Genomic DNA, 19192 nt, shown 5'->3' on the forward strand with positions numbered 1-19192 from the left:
TCCCTTGGACGAACGCTCTTTTCAAAGGCTCGCTGTTCCAGGTTCCTCTGGATTTCTCTCGACGAAGGTTGATCCGTAGCGCTGCCACCAGCTGTTGCATTTGGAGGTGGTCTCACCGCTGCCAACCAGTTGTAGGAATTGGAGGCGATCCTACCGCTGTCACCAGTTGTAGGAGTTGGGGACGGACTTCGGGATGAAAACACTTGGGAGTTTATTTTACATTATTTACAGTGAGACGTCAATGAACGGTCGTACATTCATTACGGGCCGGCAGCAACTCGGACGCTGCGGCCCACAGCAAGAAGTTCGAGAGAGGTGAATCAGGGAATGCTCCAGGAATCCTCTTGCTGCTCCCGGTCTCACTTTTAAGCCCTTCGATGTCTGGAAGACGCGTCATGTTCGGCCAATGGGAGAGTCCGCTCAGATGACGCCATTTTCGGCCAATGGTAGGCGCCCGTGCAATGGTGTCATATCCGGTGAAGAGAGTCGCCGCTTGGTCCCCCTGCGATCTTGCCTTGCTGACTTACGCGCCGTCAAAAGAGCCAGGTGGAGCGACGGCGGACCAAGGCGGGCAGAAGTGGTCTTGCCTCGCTGGCTTGCAACGCCTTGGCACAATGAGCGCATGGGGGCTACGCTGCCAGGCCTTCCCGGTACATCACAATCGTCCTGCTTCGGGACCCACTTTCCTTGCAACAGTGCCAGGCTATCCCCTCGCTTTCTGGAAGAGTCAAGCAGTGAATAACTCCCCCGGCGGCACACGAAGTAGGACCGCCAAGTTGTTTGTACTTGTCGTGCCTCAGGAATGTGGCATCCGTGTTTCTGCATACCTTACTTAGCAGTGGTGCGAATCTATGTGGTCTGGGGAACTCGTAGTAGCCTCAGGAAATGGCCCCATATCTAACACCACCAAGCCCATCGACGAATATGCACGGTAGTAGGCATGAATGAAAAAGGTTTTTTGCTTACATTAGTGACATTGGCTGCACATGCGGAAGCCCACTCCATGCAGCAGCATATTAAACGTATGAGTTGACATCAAGACACGACAGTTCCACTGCATGATAGCTTTCCACCTTTAATAGCGTGGTCTTTCCTACGCCACTCGACTAGGGAATGTGATAACTATCGCTGCCAATAAAAGCCGTCGAATACGTCGCAATATACCGCCCATGATATCGTATCGTTCCGCCGCCCTCCACGATCGATGGTATGGAATAGGTGATCGTATAGCAACCTGGGTATCCAAGGTCCGCGCCGGTCTCCGGTGCAATTCGACGTTGGCCCTTTTCATGATTGGTTCAGGCTGTCAGGGACAAGTAGAGGGGCCTTTTGGGGACTCGTCAAGAGAAGCTGTCAACCCAGCGTTGACTTCGAGATGCGCACTGATGAATGGGTGGGGCAGCCTCATGCTATGTGTAATTAAGGCCCTTTGTCGTGTTGAGAGCGTAACAGTCTGTTCCTAACTGCCGGACACAGATGCAACCAAAGCAAGCCGACCAGTATCTACCCTTTGCCTATCACGTGGCTGAGGCCTACTGCTTCTCTATATTCTTTTTATCACTAGGCGTCAAGATTGTCACGCAACGCTCCCTGAAAACTTTCTTCGGCTCTCAAGGGAAAGCTAGGGACGCGTCATTGCTGCACGCGTGTGACAGCGCCAAGCAGTCCGGCAGCGTTTGACAGCACGTTTGGTTGCCTGTAACAGACGCTCAATCGACGCAGCTTCCATGCGCTGAGACATCGCGTTTGCGCGATATAGGTGGCAGGGAGGAGCCGCAAAATAAATGAACCATTAGAATCACTGGCGTGTACTGTCTTATTTAACTGTTGCTAATAAAGTGTTAAGGTTTTCTCTACCCGAGTCTAATGTAACGTGGATTAAAACGCCCGACTCTTTTCAAAAGCGTTCTCAGTTGGGTACGGTTTGCCTCTGTAGTTTTTCCCGCATAGCCACAGACAGTTGCCCGCGAGTGTTGTGCATTCCTTCCGCCATGGACCACGTCCTCAGGCTCCGTTCAGTTGGATCTACAGCGTTGCCACTGGAGAGCAAAATGTCAAGATGCTCACATTTACTTGTTTCCTTTGGCGCTGACAAGTGCCAACGGTTTTCCATCGGTCTCGTCTCATGCACCACCGAGGCGCAACGCGTGCAACACCACTGCTGGCGTTCATCATCGCGCCAGCGTTGTGACACGCCTCGTCTCAACGCTGCACGACTCCAATCAATCTGCGCAACTGCAGTTGCACGACCTGCTGTGTCAAGCCATATGGTCCTCACCTAATGTGAGAACACAGCGCGAGGATCTAAGGTGCAACGCATAACCTTGCTATCGCTTTGAATGGTTCACCGAAGCGAAACAGCGGTTGTCTTCTTTTACTTTATTCTACTTTCCAACTTGTAAAGCTGCGGATATTTCACTTTGTTTGGCACCGTTCAGCCTCAATGACTTCAGCTGCAGTTGAAGAAGTGTAGCTTCTGGTACTGCCGCATGTTGGCGAATCTCGGAGACAACAAAACGCCACAATGCTTACGGCAACGCATAATAAGTATCTGTTATGCGCATCCAAGAGTCACGTCAAAAAGGCCTATTCTATTGTCGCGAGGCATTGCAATTCTGCCTGCGCCACTTACTACTTATAAAATTTAAACACCCGTTAGAAAGATAGCCTGCTGTTAAGCAGGACCTCTGTTGTGGCTGTGTGACTTAGCCTTTAAGTGAAGAATTTGCGAGCTTTGGCTCCATGCGCAATCAACGGCCCGGAATCTTCAGTATCTTGTGTTATTAACGTATAATGCACCACTAAATGATGGTCATCACATCCTACGTAATCTATACATTTCTCTCTGATAAAAGTCCCGCCAGCCCAAATGTGGGCATTCCTTCAACGGTATGCTTCTCGTCAGAGCCCATCGAAACCTTAAAAAAAAACAGGAGCGTCGTGTACTCGCATGGTGGGAAACATGCTTCTAAATTCTGCTCAAAAGCCTTTTGAGCTCTCAGCAAGCCTTTAGATTTCCCGAATAATCACTTCATTTTCAGCATCCGTAAAGCCATTGTGATTTCGTCCAACGCGCATTGGATGTTTATTGTCCTATTGACTGCGAGTTCATTGTGTTAGCTCCTTAGAAGGTGCTCGCTGAAGCAAAATATTCCATTATTGCAAAAAAAGAAAGGAGCACGACGTTTAAGGAGGTGAGCACCTAATCTTTAAATAGAAAATTTGAAAACAACTTGCCAAGTTGAAACGGCGTGCGGTGCTATAGATGAAAAACTTCATAACTCGGTAATGCTATAGAGACCATTTTGCCTAAAAAATTGTGTGCGCTGCCGGACTCGTAAAAGAGATGAGAATATTAAACAACGTACTACATGCAAACACTGAATAGAGCTATTAGAGTCATTTCTTCAGAGCAGTGAACTACAGCAGTCTATGACTATGTGGAAAGCAGTGCTTCAGTGAACTGCAGCAGTCAATGACTATGTGGAAAGCAGTGCTTTAGCAAAGATAAGCAAAACAACCTATTTTGTATACAGCAGTTATCGGGAGGTATGCATAATCATTTCACAGCAAACCACTTGTGAAAGAATTTCCGTGAACGCGGGATCGGTGTCCGTGCTCGGTATATTTTAATTCGCTCCTGATTCTGATCATTTCCTATAACCACCACTTGAGGGCTAGGGAAATTTGAACTAGTAACCCAGCGGTAATAGCGTAATCGATGCATCAGGCAATACAGAAGACATGTAATTCTTTTTAGGCGTCGAACGTCCTTAAAGACGATCCAAGGGGGTCACTTGCTGAAACCAGGTTGTAATCAACCACGGCGTGATGAGATTTGGAAATTTGCTGGCGTAAGATGCAATCAGCTCGCCCAAAGCAGGGGTGATTGGAGGTCATTGGGAGAGGTAATCTGAGAAATATTACGCATGAAAATCGCTGGTCAGTAAAAGAACTGCTCTTGCTCTTCGACGAGGGCTAAATAACCAAGTACTATCTTCTTAATTTAATTTCGAAGAAACCACAATATCAATAAACTGGAAGAACTGTACGTACGTTCATTTCGTGCTATACTGGCTGGTGCGGCCAATATGCCTCGTGCGGCACTTTATAAATGAAGTGAAGCGTTGCAAAACAGCTTACGCTAAAGCAAAACAACACCGGCGAACATAGCTTTGGTGATCGTCGAAAATCTGGTCTGCAGGTCAAGCGCGTCGGCTATTTTCGCGGCTTGTCAAAGGTTGCAGTGTAATCGTTGGTGCCCCCGTGGCTTCCAGTAAGTGCTACACAATTCGAGTCGCACATACGATCAGATAACAATGCTAGGGCGCCATTTCGCAGTCTGGTGCGGCACTATGCTTTCCTCCTCGCCCTTTCGCCATACTCTCCTCCTCCGCTTTCCTCCTCGCGCTCTCTGCTTTCATCTCCCGCTGCGCTCCCCGTTCGCTTGCATCTTACGCTTTACTCGTTCAGTCGGTTACGATGGACAACGCTGCGGCGATCGCTATACGAACGGGCGCCTCATAACTGTGTTCTCAAACGGTTGATAGTGACGTCACATTGTTTTGTTTGTACATTTAATACTCGAATGCGCGGTACAAACCTTTGCCAGCTGTCCGCTGTTATGTATGATACTTGCTTCTTCTTCAGCTGCATCATGTCCATGATTTATTGCAATAGCAACCACATGAATGCTGCAAACCCGTTGTCGCCCTCGGCGCCGACGCCGCCATGCGGTGACGCTTTCGACCGCGCATGCGCAAGTCGTGATGTTTAGTGTTAGAAGGTCTCGAGGGACGCGAGAGACGTACACTGCACACCGCCTCAAAATACGATGGAGCCGGCGTCTTGCACCAGGGAGGAAGGAAAAAAAAACAGACGGAGCATCACGTGATTCTGCTAGCCTCGGAAGCCAACTTCCGAGCACAGTACTCGGGCCTTGTACGCGTCCGTTGCCTCTTGTGTAGGATTCTGCCCACATGGTTGCTGGTCTATTCGAGATGGTCTGGTACGTGGTAACCCTGGAGGCACGTGAAAAGTAAAGGGTGGTTTCCTGCTACCACGCGCGTGGTCCTTTGCTGCAAATGCGTTGCCTTGAAATCAGGAGAAAGCCTTGGGCGCCTCACCCATTTCGCCAGAATTTTTAAATGCATCAGTGATTGTGGAGTAGCTAGCACTCTCAACTCGAATACCATACAAAATTCCCGAGCGTTGCCAGGTGTTTGGTGAAATCAGCTGTCGTGCACCCAAAGATGCGGCGCTTATTTTCTTGCTTTTTCCCACCGCTGTCTTGCACCTTGAATCACCACACGCACCTGCGTAACGTGTCATGGCTTGGTGCGTTACCTGACTCCCATAACAAAGACTCGACTTTGTCGCAAGCTTGAACCTCCACAAACCTGAGAGTGCGTTTGTCCCGCCTGACATTTGCGCCTCTGATCAAATCCCCGCAGCTGACGCAACCAAAGCTAGCCGACAAGAATATACCGCTTGCCTATCACGTGACAAGGGCCAATTTCTCCTCTATATTCTTTTCTATGACTAGGCTTCAAGCGTATCATGTGCCGCTCCCCCTTGTGTATTCCTTCAGGCATGAACCGCACCCTCACGCTCCTTAAAGTCGGCTCTACAGTGTTGCCGCTACAGCGTTCATCCTTCGCAGTTGGCACGAGCTTCGCATGCAAATAAATGTGCGTTTCTGTGCAGGCAAACTATCCATGACGCGCGGTAATGCATATACTGGTGTCTGTGAAAGGGATTGTGAATTAGAAGCTAGTACATCTAATTATTTCCTTTGGCACTGACAACCGTTATGGCACGCCTTGTCACAACGCTACGCGACTGCATTCATACTGCGCAAAAGCAGCTGTACGACCTGCTCTGTCTTGCCATGTCGCCCTCACCTACTGTTAGAACGCTGCGTGAGAGTCTCAAGCGCTACGCGTAACTCTGCTATCGCTTTCAATGTTCTCCCAAGCGAAACGGCTGTTATTTAATTTTTTACTTGATTCATTATCTCTTTTTTTCTCTCTGAAAATCTGGCGATATCTCGCCTCGTACGGCATCATTCTGCCTCAATAACTCGAGCTGCAGTTGAAGTGTAGCTCTTGCTGCTGTCCTATGTATGCGGATCTCGGAGCTCACAAAAACGACACAACGCTTACAGCAACGCATGACAGGTTGCGGCCATGTGTAGCGAAGAGTCGCGACAATAAGGTTATCTTTTTTCTTTTCTTAGGAGAAAGTGCCAAAACTATAGGCAGGTGGCTTCACAGATCTACTTGCGCAGCGCGCTTCGCAGAAGATTTCAAGAGCCGTCAGAAAAAATATCCGGCACATAGGCAGGGTATCTTTGGGGGCTGTGTAACGTTGCCTTTAGGGTGGCGGAGACGGCTTGTTGGCTCCATTTGCGATGCCATTGTCTATTGTCTTGTCATTGCTATTGTCTTGCTAATTTTTTTCCGCAGGATGAGAAAAGATCTTTCGCGGGATTGGTATTTGTCACGTGTTTGCTAAGCAAAAGTTTTTGTTGTGCGTCCTTCGTTGCGAAATAAATAAATGGCATTACCCTACACCGTAAAGGCAGAAGTCGTCGCCTCTCATTGATGTTTACATGCACTCTTTTCTAAGATTGTGTGGAGCGACGTCCTTGCGCCGTGTAGACGTGCCAACGCCGCTCTGTTGAGAGGCACAAGGCATTGCGGCGAACGACAGCATCCACTGGGATCGTCTGCCATAACAGTGGACCTCAAATATGGTTCGGGTCCCCGCCTCGCCATTCCATCGCTGGGCGCAAGATGGGACAATTTTTTTCAGACAGAAACGCGGTCGTTGCGGAGCCAAGACGCTCACTTGAATGCCTGCACATGTTTGCGGAGCGAATGACATTATATTGTTTCCCAGAAGATGCCCACTGACGCGAACAATCGCCATTGGAAGGGCGGCTTGGTTCCCTTCACGCGTTTGCAGTGCGATTAATTTCCTAGTATACTTGAAACCGGCCCGAAGCGCTACCGGTCGTCCCTTAGGTCGTTGTGGCAGGTTGTTGGGCACAATACCGGTTAATTCCCCGACGCCTTCGTTCAATACAGCATTGGCGCCTGTCTGCTACTTAAACGACGAGAAGCGTCGACATAATGTGTGGTGGTTCGGTGCCTTACCTGACTGACATAACACAGACTAGACCACTTCAGATACTTGAATTCCTTCGCTCAATCTCGGCGTGCGTTTTCCACGCTGACTGTGTGAGCGCATTCCAAAACCGGTGCAGCAAACGCAACCAAAGCGAGCTGACTAAAGCTACCGCTTGCCTATCACGTGAATGCCCATTTCCCATTATCCCATTCCTCTAAACGTTTGATGACTGGGCTTCAACATTGTCATGCGTCGCTCCCTCCTCGTGTTCTCCTTCCTCCATGCTACCAGTGTATTCCATCCGCCATGGAGCGCATTCGGCTCTACTGTGTTGCCACTACAGCGTTCGTCTGTCGCCCGCTTCACGAGTGCCGCACGCAAGTAGATTTGCGTTTCTGTTGAGGATAAGTGTGCGTGACGCACCGCAACGCATGCACTCGTCTGAGGGGAAAAGATAGTAAAGCTCAAGCTAATTATATCTATTGTTTTCGTTCGGCGCCTTTTCCCTCGTTCTTGCACTACCGAGATGCAACCCAGCCAAAACCACTGCCGGCGTTCATCATCGCGCCAGCGTTGTGACATGCCTAGTCACAACGTTTCACAACTCCATTCATTCTCCGCAACAGCAGTTGTAGGGCCTGCTGTCTCTCGCCATGTCGCCCGCACCTTTTGTTGGAACACGGCGTGAGGATCTCAAGGAGAACGCATAACCTTACTATCTCGCTCAATGCTTCACACAAACCAAGCAGCGGTTCTCCCTATTTTACTTGGTTCTTTTTTTTATGTGTAAAGCTTGGCATATATCGCTTCTTACTGCAACGTTAAGCCGCAGAAATTCGAGATGGAGTCGAAGAAGTGTAGCTACTGTGCTTGCCGTACGCTGTCGAATTTCGGAGGCCACGAAACGGCACAATGTTTACTGGAGCGCAAGACAGGTTTCACCTACGTGTACGAAAGGGTCAGGAGGAAAGTTTTTCTCTTCCTTTTTGTTTTAATTAAAGGGCGCCCGCTACTGACGGGTGACTTTCGAAATTTACTTGTGTGGGAAGCTTCGCGGAAAATTTCAAGCAGCCTTTAGACAAAAACATACAGACACCCAGGAAATCTTTACGGGCTGAGTAAAGTAGCCTTTAAGTGACCACAATGTGTCTTTGGCACCATCGACAATAATTTCGTTCAATAATACCTTGCATATGCCATCTTAGCTCAAATGGTTCATGTCATTTGCTGAAATAAACTTCTAAAGAAAGCTTCTGATGTGAACTAACGTGTAATGCATCCCCAAAGGATGGACAAAACAGAAAATATAACAAATACCTACCTGTCTAACAGGAGCCCTACCAGCCATCTTGCGGACATTTCAAGAACGCCTAGTGTGCTTCTGGCAACAGGCCCTCGAAACCTTAAAAAAAGATGAGTGTAGTGTCATGTAGCAGGATGGTGGGTAACATGCCACTAAATTCTACTGAAAAGTATTTTAACGTCTCCAGAGGCCATAAAGTCTCGAGGATAATGCATTCCATTTTCAACATCCTTAACGCCCTTGCCATCTAGTTCAACGTGCAGGCGTGTTCAATATCCTTTTGACCGTCAATTAAATGTATATCTTATATAGAAGGTGCTCTCGGGAACGAAAAATGCAATGAATGCAAAAAAGATCCTAATAAAGAACGCGAGTTCTTCAGAGACAAGCAGCTAGTTTTTACCTTGGAAATACTAAAAGCTTGCCTTAATAAAAACACATGGTAATACAACGCAATATGCTAGACATGTCAGATTTCAATACACTGAAGAGCAGTAGATAACACCTCGCATAAAAAAATTTGTGCCCTGCATGACATGTCCTGAAATAGGACAATATTAAACTACATACATGCAATCACTAAAGATAGCCATTGCAGTCATTACGACACGGCAATGGACAAGAGCAGTCAATAACTATATGAAAGGTGGCGCCAGCAAAGCTGAACAAAACAACCTATATTGCATAGAGCTGTTACCGAGAGGTATGCAAAAACATTGGCTTGCGTTTAGGATTTTGCCTTAAACCGGCCCTCTAAGGCTACGAAAATTTCAAATAGTAAGCCAGCTGTGAAAGCGTAATTGATGCATGAGGCAATACAGAAAGCATTGTGGTGTAAAGTTTTAAAACAGGGATAAGGTGCCTCAGAAAGGCTGGCCAGCGTTTCGATAGGAGCACCTATCTTCGTCAAAGGCGGCCTCGTCATCCTTGGCATGTTAGCTTTAAAGGGTTAGTGCAGTGACGTCACGCGCGGGTGTTGTCGCTGGGGGCTGGTTTTAAAGAGAGAGACTTCAGGGGAAACGAGCGCTGTCGTCCGACGTCTGTGAGCTTTGTTCCCAAGAAGGGGTGACAAGAACGGGAGAGTGGGAGCGTGGTGGGAAGAGAAAAGAAATAAAGGCAGCGACCAAAAAAAGGGGGGGGGGAGAAGCCAGGGCGACCCCAAGACAGAAAAAAAGGGGGAGACCGAAAGAACAAGAAAGAGAAAAATAAAATTTTAAGAAGTAGTGGGGCCTCGGAGCATGTTGGGGATGCGAGAGGATAGGAAGCATTCAGCGATATCGCTGGCGGCATGCTCCCGTGGCACGAGAAGAGCCGGTCAGGTGGTCAGTGCGCGAGTAACACAAAAGACAAAAAAATAAATAACCAAAAAAATGACTTGAAAGGGTGACTTGAGGAGCATAGTAGCAATACGTGGAGTAATTCTGAAATAGTTAGGATGGCGGCGAGGAACCTGCGGTGCCATGTATGGGGTGACTGAAAGGCAGTGGCATGGTCTTTCAAGGGGCATTGCACCAGTCGCTCAACGTAGGTGTAGTTACGGCGGCATGCAGAAATGGCGATACTCTGGATTTAGGCGCCGAAAAAGGCATATTGACTTGGGAATGTGTTTGTGAGGGGGTTTAAAAAAATATATGTAATAAAAAAAGAAGGGAAAAGAGAAGGGGGGGGGGGCGAAAACAGAATAACAAACAGGAGGGTGACGTGCGGAGAAGCGGGCGGGGGCAAGTGTACATAGGAGAAGGGCTTCACACAGTTGATATACGCGTAAAACCTGAAGGAGTATATTAAATAGAGTAGTAGGCAGGAAAAATTTTTTTTCCGGTATGAAAGAGTAGGTGAGGTTAAGAATTAAGGTTAGCTGGTGGCATAATGTGTTTTGTGTCTTGGTTGATGACAGGAGAATATCAGATTGAAGTTACCGCTTTTAAAGATTCCAAGTTGCCGCGTGCCAAATTAATTCCCGTCGGGTGTAGGAAATTAAACTGGTGTATGAGGTACAATTCCGTATACTTCCTTTCGCGAGGGGGACGGAAATTAGTTCGTAGTATATAGAGCATTGCTTCGTCAAATATATGACCATGTTCATTAATGTGGCTGGCTACTGCTTTGGGTAAATTGTGTTTTGTGTACGCGCGGTGACCGTTGAGTCTTGTATGAATTTGTTGTCCAGTCTCACCTATGTATTGTTTGCTACAAGCGGCGCATTCTAGACAGTAGACTATGTTGCTTGATGTGCAGGTGAAAGCGGAAGTTATCTTGTGTGCGTAATTCGACGCTGTACTTTTTACTGTAGTAGTAGATTGAATATGTTTGCATGTAGAGCACCTGGGGCGGCCACAGGGATTGGTTCCAAGCTTCCTCTTTGTCTTTAGTTTGGCATGCACAAGAACATCTTTAAAATTAGTGTTCCGTCTGTAGGCTACTCTGGGAGGGTCGGGAAAAATCTTAAGTTTCTGGTTGCTGGTGAGAATTGGGTAGTATATACTGAGGATGTTGTTCACGTTTGGGCGTGCGTTTGAGAATTTAGTAGTAAGAAGAGGCGATGTTCTTGTGATCCTCGGGCGGGGCTTGATGAGCTCGGCTTGATCAAATTTGGTTGCAGCAGTGTAGGCTTCTTTAAGGTCACTGTTTGGGTTGTTCCTCTTTGATAGGGTTTCTTTAAGGTGGTCGAGGGTATTTATGTTGTCTTGGTTTGCAACGCAAATGCGACGTAGTAGTGTGGCTTGGCCTTTAAAGATGCCTTGTTTGCAATGTCTCGGATGGTGGCTGGTCTATTATAGGTACTGTTGTTAGTCGAAAGGTTTCCTATACAGCGTTGTCTTTAGCTCCTCACTGTCAATGTGTATGGTTGTGTCCAGAAAGTTTATGCGCCCAGTTGAGGATTCTGTTGTGAATATTATTGTTTGGTAAACAGAGCTTAGAAATGCTACATATTTATCTAGACTGTCTTGACCATGTCCCCATATTATGAGTATGTCGTCTATGTATCGTAGGTATGTGTGGGGCTTGGCAGTGCAACGCGATAGGAAATCTGTTTCTAGAATCCCCATAAATATGTTCGCGTAGGTTGATGCAAAAGGCGTACCCATGCTTGTACCATGTATCTGTAGGTAGTAACTCTCCTGGAATTCGAAGTAGTTATGTGTTAGAACTAATTCAAGGAGAGACAAGTAGACTTCAGTAGAGTGTTGTGCATTGTGTTTAGACAGCGTTTCTTTTATCAAAGATAAACCATCAGGGATTGGAATGTTGGTGTACAGCGCCATGACGTCTGCTGTTGCGAGAATTGTGTTTTAGGGTAATGTGCCTTTAGTATTAATGTCCTCTATAATTCTGAGCAGGTGGGGCATATCTTGTACAAATGACGGAAGTGCTTTTGGCAAGTCACCCAGGTAGTGTTTAAGGAATGTGGAGATGCTCTCTGTCGGGATGTTGTTGTTTGATACTATCGGACGGCCTGGGATAATAGCAGTGTATAGTTCAGTGGATGGAATTCTATGAATTTCTGAAAGGAGGTAAAAATGCCCGGCAGTTTTGTAGCTTGGCTTAAGAAATTTGTATTCTGACGGTGTTATCAATTCATCAGCCAAAAGTGATTTCAGCCTCTTGGTAATTGTCATTGTGTAGTAAATGTCGGAACATTATCTAGTTTGCGGTAATGGTCTGGTTTGTTTAGTTGTCTGTAAGTCTCATGCTTGTATTTTTCTACTGGCCAAATAACTATACTTCCACCTTTAACTGCTTCCTTAATAACAATATCATTCCGGCAACTAAGATTTGAAATGATATCACTCTCCGACGCACTTATGTCTTTAGGTCGCTTAGATTTCTTGGATTGACCTATCATTTCTTTAGTGACAGTTTTAAGGCATATGTCAAGTTTAATGGGTTGTTCTGGTTCGGGAGTCCAAGTGCATTGGGCTCTAAGTGGTGTCGTCCCGGCGTCTGGTGTGTCTGCGAAAAAGTGTCGGATACGCATTCGTCGGCAGAATTCTGAGAGGTCCTTGTGAAGCTCGAATTTATTTATTGTGTTGTTCATGGGACAAAAGTTTAGGCCCTTGCTGAGTACGTCAATTTATTTTCTACCTAATGTTTTTGAAATGTCTATAACATTGGAGTGGTTTAGTTTTGTGGAAGTTTCGTTAACGTCTGATACTTCTAAACTTGAGGTCCCTCTTGTCGGCGTGTGGGGGCTTTTTGGCTGCAAGGTGGTTTTTTGATTAAAGTTTGCTTTTTTCCTTTGTTTTTGAACCAATTTTCTAGACTGTTTTTCGTCGTAATGTTCTTAATCCCTCTTCTCATCTGGTGTCAGGGTTATGTTCCGAAGTCTGTGGCTAAAAGTTTCGATTTGTTCTTCGCCGTGTTCCTTGAGGATATTCAAAAGTGGAAGTGAGGCATTGTGCAATGTTGTTTGCCAGTTTGCACGATGGTGTGGTGCGAGTGTTCCTAGAGCTGGTACAGCCTTCAGTGTTAGACCTTTAGGGATTATATTTTTCTCTGTGCAGATTGTGTAGGTTTTCAGAAGGGAGGCGTAGCTCACATGTATTTTGGTAATTTTTCTAGCCAGTAGGAATTCTGCGCTTCGTGGCTGTGAAGATGTCTCTCATTTACTTGTCTTTTTGCGGGCAGATTTGCCTGGGGTGTTTTTCTGTTCAGCCGGTTTATTATCGCATGCCGGGCTTCATTCGATCTCGGTTTCTGTTTGACTTTGTGTGTGTGTGCAGGCAGGCGTGTGGGGGTCTGTGTGAAGATTTCGGTGGTGCTCCGTCGAGGAGCGCTCGTTCCCGGTGTTCGGGCTCAATTCGTACGATTGCATTGAAGAGGCCGGATGGGGCGAGAAAATTCTGACAATTGTTTACTAAAGCCTCAGCATTCTTCGCCACCGGATACGCCATGGGTAGATATTGCCATGGGTAGATATCGGTGAATGAAGTAAGCACAACTAAGCAAAACTACGCAAAACCGAACTCATAGGCCAGCCAAACAATGCTTACGCATTAGTCCACAATTCTAAGAGTTCCTGTTGCTTCTTTACTTGTTGGTGCGCTCTTCTTTAACTTGACTTCCGTTTAGTGATGTTTTAGCGCAAGTCAAAGGTAAATAATTGAGACCTTTTCACTTAAGGTAGAGGAACAAGGAAAAATGTAACACCTTATAGCACTCTTGGGATGGTAAATGACTGCCTTCACGTATATCAGCAGAGTAGTCTCAGAAGTTAAAGCAACAAAGGTCTATTCATGGCCACTGTGCGACAATGTCGTCTCCGAGCAATCGAGCTATATCAGGCGTAACGTTGTTCTTGTCGACAATAAGATGAAAAGACGCAGCTAGGCAGTCCAAGTAACGCGTGCGACATATAAATGGTGGACCATTGGAGTTAAGGAACGGTTGCTTAACGAAGGAAACGCAGTTTTAGGGCGGCAAGAAATTAGCCGGTGTGAAGAACTTAGGGAATTTCCACGCGTAAGATGCAATCACCTCGCACAAGACGAAGGTGATAGGAGATCACGGAGAGAGGTTGTCTGATAAATATACGCATTAAAATATTTAACGATTAAGAAACTAGTATTCAGGCGAATTACAAAAGAAAATATGAAGCCGCATATTCATAATATTATCGTGAAGAAATTATAATCTGAATGAACCGGGAAATTCTAGCATAAAAAAATGAACAAATTCCCCGATTATTACGATACTTCCTAATGCAAAATTTGGGCACACTTCTATACGTGTTTTCACTTCGCGATATATTTCATGGCGCGGACTATCTGCCCCGTGCGGCACGCTGCAGGTGGAGCGACGAGTTCCAAAAGCAGTACCACTCAAGCACAACGATAGGTGTGAGCAGAGTATGCGATCGTCGAAAATCTGCGCAGCGGATCAAGTGCGTCGGCTTTTATGTATGGCTAGTCGGTGTTTAGGGTTAGAAGGTCTAGACGGACGCAAAAGACGTGCAGTGCGCTTGGCCACGACTGACGACGGACGTGGTTTCCCACAGCATGTAGGCAGGGGAAATATAACTAAGAGGGAGTGACACGTGATTCCGCTAGCCTCGGCAAAAGAACCTTCTCAGACGGCGCCCCTCCCGCTCTCCGGGCCTCGAGCATGCCCATTGCCTCGTGTGCAGGATTCTGTCCACATAATTGCTGGAACATTCGAGATTGTTTGGTACGTGGTACTCATCAGTGGCGCCTGCAGTCACATCCTTGGAAGCACGTGGAAAGTAACGATTGCTTTTCTGCTACTACGCACGTCGTTCTTCGTTTCACGTGCGTTGCCTTGTAACCTTGAGAATTCCTAATCTGCGTGATCCATGAAGACAAAATTGCTAAAATCATCGATCATTTGCGCTTAACACCCCAACGTTTAGTGGAGTTGCCGGCGCTCTCACCTAAAGGCCCATCCAGAATGCCCGAGCATGGTCGCGTGCTTGGTAAAACCAGCTGTTGTGCACCGTAAACGGCGGTGTGTATATGCTTGATATTTTGGTGCCGCTGTCTTGCACTTTGAACTACCAGGCGCACCTATGTAATTTGTGGTGCTTCGGTGCTTTACCTGACTGACATAACAAAGACCCGACTACGTCACAGGCTTGAACCTGCAATATCCTCAGCATGCTTTCTGCCTGCCGGTCACGTGCGCCTTGTTGCGGCTGGAGGTGGCGTTTAGGCCACGAATCCACCAAGCCCATCGAGGAATACGCCTGGTAGTAGTCATGAAGTAAATAGGTTTTTTTTCTTTTTACATGAGTGACACTGGCTGTAGTTGCAGAAGCCCACTACATGCAGGAGCATATTTTATGTATCATTTCACATCAAGACACGTCAGCGACACTGCACGAAAGGTTTCCGCTGTTAATAGCGTCATATTCCATACGCGACTCGACTAGGGAATGTGATGACTCTGTGGAGGCCAATCACAGCCATTGAATCTGTACCAATATCCCACCCATGATAAGGTATCGTTCCGTCGCTCTCCACTTTCGAAGGTATGGAAGAGGTGACCGTATGGCAAACTGGGTAGCCAAGGTCGGCGCTGGTCTTCGGTACCATTTGACGTTGGCCCTTTTTCATCAATAGTTCAGGCTGTAAGCTACAAGTAGATGGACCTTTTGCGGACTCGTCAAAAAAGGTATCAACGCCACGCTGACTTGGTGATTGGCGCTTATGAATGGCTGGGGTTCCCGTGTAGTAATCGTTTAAGGCCCTTTGTCGTTTTGAGACGTAACAGACTGCTCCTAAATGCCGGCCGCAGATGCAAACGAAGCAAGCCTAGTAGAATTTACCGCTTGCAATCTCGTGACTCAGGCCTACGTCTCCTTTATATTATTTTTATGACTAGGCTTCAAGATTGTCACGTCACGCTCCTTCCTATATTCGTTGAAAACTTTCTGCAGCCATCAAGGGAAAGCTACGGGCGCCTGGCTGCTGCAAGTGTGTTACCGCGCCAAGAAGTCCGGCAGCGTTTGACAGCACTTTTGGTTGCCTGTAACAGACGCTCGATCGACGAAGCTTTTAAACACGGAGATTTCGCGTTTGCTCAAACGCGCAGGGGATGAGCCGCAAAATAAATGAACCTTTACAATCAGTGGCATGTGCTGGCTTATTTGACCATTGCTAATAATTGTTCGTTTTCTCTTCCCAGTTTTAAACTAACGGGTACTAGAACGCGCGAATATTTTCAGGAGCATTTTCAGTTGGGCATGATTTGCCTCTAGTTTTTCCTGCATAGTGACAGACATTTGCCCGCGAGTGTTGAGCATTCCTTCCGCCGTGGACCGCACCCTCACGCTCCGCTTAGTCGGATCTACAGCGTTGCTACTGGAGAGCCAAATATCAAGGTACTTACATTTACTTGTTTCCTTTGGCGCTGACGAGTGCCAACGGTTTTCCAGCGGTCTCGTCTCATGCACCACCGAGGCGCATCGCCTGAAAAACCTCTGCGGGTTTTGCGAGATGCCTGGTCTAAACGCTGCGCGACTCCATTTATTCTGCGAATTGGTGGTTGCACGACTTGCTGTCTCGAGCCAAGTCGCCCTCACCTAATGTTAGAACACAGCATGAGGATCTCAGGTGCAACGCAAAACCTTACTATCGGCTTGTTTGCTTCAGCCAATCGAAACAGGGTTTTTTTTTTACTTGATCCTATTTTTAACGTGTCAAGCTGAACATATCTCGCTTTATTTGGCACCGTTCAGCCTTAGAAACTGCAGCTGCAGTTGAAGTGTAGCTTCTGCTACTGCTGTACGTTGGCGAATCTCGAAGAGAACGAAACGCCACAATGCTTAAGGCAACGCACCATACCTGTCTGTTAAGTGCATTCAAACGTAACGTCAAAATATCTTTTTATGTTGTTTTAATGAAAAGGCCCAAGCTATTGACAAAAGTCATTACAATTCTGCTTGCGCTGTATGCTCCGCATAAAATTTGAAGCACCCATTAGAAGGCAACTCTGCAGTCAAGCAGGCCATTTGGCGTGGCTGAATAGCGTAGCCTTTAGGTAAAGAACATGCGACGTTTGGCTCCATTCGGCAAGGAATGCCAGTTCGCTAATCGCAAACAGGTATTTATTCAAATAGCGCCTTATGCACCATTAAATGATAGACATGACAGCGTATAAAGCATATACATATCTCTCTTATAAAAATCCCACCAGCCCTCTTGTGGGAATTTCATGAACGCCTCGTACGTCTCTCGCGATAGGCCGTCGAAACTTAAAAAAAAAAGCGGACGCTTAAGAGGAAGCTTTAGCTCTGGTGCTCCTATTTAAATACATGTGAAAGGAGAATTCGTTTTTCTCGGCAACCATTGCACCAAATTTGACGAGGTTTGTTGCTTTCAAATGAGAAACGTAAAATCTAGTGACTGCTGGTTTTGAATTTTTGATTTAGGTCCCTAATGTTTTATTAAAAATTGACAAATATCAAAAATTTTCAAAAAAAGAAACTATCAAGTTTACAACTCTGCAACGCTATAACAAAAATGATACTACAATTCTTTTAATTGCCTCTAATAGTACATCTAAAGCGCACAAAATTGATATGCTATACACGAATCTAAAAAAATTTAGTATTATGGAAATACAGCTTTTGCAGAACCTTTGTAAACAACGTAACAAATTCATGTAAGATATAAAATGACATATGAAATTTGTCCGCTTTCAATGGTCTAATCGATGCCGTTTACAGAACCGCGATATCTAATTTTGATGCAGAGTTATGAATTTCTAAACTTCGTTCTTCTATTTTTGTCGAACTTCCGAATATTTGCAAATTTTTTTCACTAGATCCAGGACCTAAATCGATATTCCGCTTCCGACAGTCACTAGAATTTAACTTTCTCTCTCAAATGCAACAAACTTCATTAAAATCGGTCCAGGGGTTATCTCAGAAAAACGTTTTTGCATTTTACATGTACTTGAATAGGCCGCGTCGGAGTTGGGCTCGAGCTAAAGCTTCCTCTTAAGCTTTGCCTTCAAGAGTGGAATGCGACAGCGTTCCCGTCGACCGGCGAAGGGGTGTAAGACAATGGCCTACGGCGCAGCGACTACGCGCCCCGCATCGGACGCGGTGAGCGTCGAGCAACGCAGCGTTCGGCGCGGCAACGAAATGTGCGCCTGAGCAAGCGACGCACGCCTGAGCCTTAGGAACAGCTCGTTTCTAAGGCAACACCGCGTTCACTAGAGGCGCTTTTGTACCGCTTTGAAGCATCGAACTCGTGGCTCAGTAGTAACGTCTCTGTCTCACACAATATACACACAAGAACTCTTGAGAGGATTGATTTTAAATCCGTTTTTCTCTGCCCACTGTGACACCATGTTCAAACCATGCTGTACCTGTCTCTCACAGACTGTGAGGTTGAAGGATTTGAAAGCTATTTGTATATCGTCTACGTGGACGGAATAGAAAACAGCTGGTGGTAAAGATGCACGAAGCGTGTTCATCTTTACGATGAAGAGCATGCAGCTGAGTACGCCACCCTGGGGTACCCTAGTTTCCTGCATAAATGTACGCGAAAGTGCAGGGCCTATGTTCACTCGAAATGTACGGTTCTCTAGGTAGCTCTCTATAGTAATTAACATATTGCCGCGGATACCTAGGGCGGAAAGATCGCGCAGGATTCCGTACCGCCAGGTTGTGTCGTACGCTTTTTCCATATCCAGAAATACAGATAAGAAAGTTTCTTGTGCACGAAGGCATCGCGAATGCTCACTTCGATGCGCACAAGATTGTCGGTTGTGGATCGCCCTTCCCGAAAACCACATTGAAAGGGGTCAAGCATTTTACTGGACTCTAGGAAGTGTACGAGACGGCGAGTGATCATTTTTTCAAATACCTTACAAAGGCAACTTGTCAGGGCTATCGGGCGGCAACTTACCACTGAGGAAGGATCTTTGCCTTGTTTCAAAACCGGGATCACAATGGCTTCTTTCCATGCAGTCGGGAGGTATCCTGCAGCCCAAATGGTGTTGAAAATTGTGACTAGTGTAAATTGGGTGCCTTTATGTAAGTTTTTGATCATTTCATAAATGATTCTGTCAGATCCCGGTGCAGAGCTCTTGCATACGCTCAAGGCAGCTCTCAACACGGCAATACTAAAAGGACAGTTGTGCGGTTCATTCTGTTGACATTTTCTTATGATTTGCTTACATTCTTCTATTTGTTTATATTTCAGAAAGAATTGCGAGTAATGGTTGGCACTTGACACGCTCTGAACGTGCTCCCCAAGTGAGTCCGCCTAATCTTGTAGAGTATCG

The 19192-nt window shown here is 46.5% G+C and overlaps 1 long non-coding RNA gene across 2 annotated transcripts in view; it reads right to left on the minus strand.

Moving 5' to 3' along the window:
• LOC139052684 (uncharacterized) overlaps nucleotides 1–18868 on the minus strand; it is a 1258229-nt gene extending 1239361 nt beyond the window's left edge. For both annotated transcript variants that reach the window (XR_011510010.1, XR_011510011.1), the window contains exons 1-2: nucleotides 18814–18868; nucleotides 8456–8536 (exon numbers count right to left, since the gene is read on the minus strand). This is a non-coding gene — a long non-coding RNA (uncharacterized lncRNA). The remainder of the gene's footprint in view (nucleotides 1–8455; nucleotides 8537–18813) is intronic.
• Nucleotides 18869–19192: the final 324 nt, after the last annotated feature.

The sequence above is a fragment of the Dermacentor albipictus genome, unplaced genomic scaffold (assembly GCF_038994185.2).
Source record: "Dermacentor albipictus isolate Rhodes 1998 colony unplaced genomic scaffold, USDA_Dalb.pri_finalv2 scaffold_29, whole genome shotgun sequence".
In the NCBI taxonomy this organism is placed as follows: Eukaryota; Metazoa; Arthropoda; class Arachnida; order Ixodida; family Ixodidae; genus Dermacentor; species Dermacentor albipictus.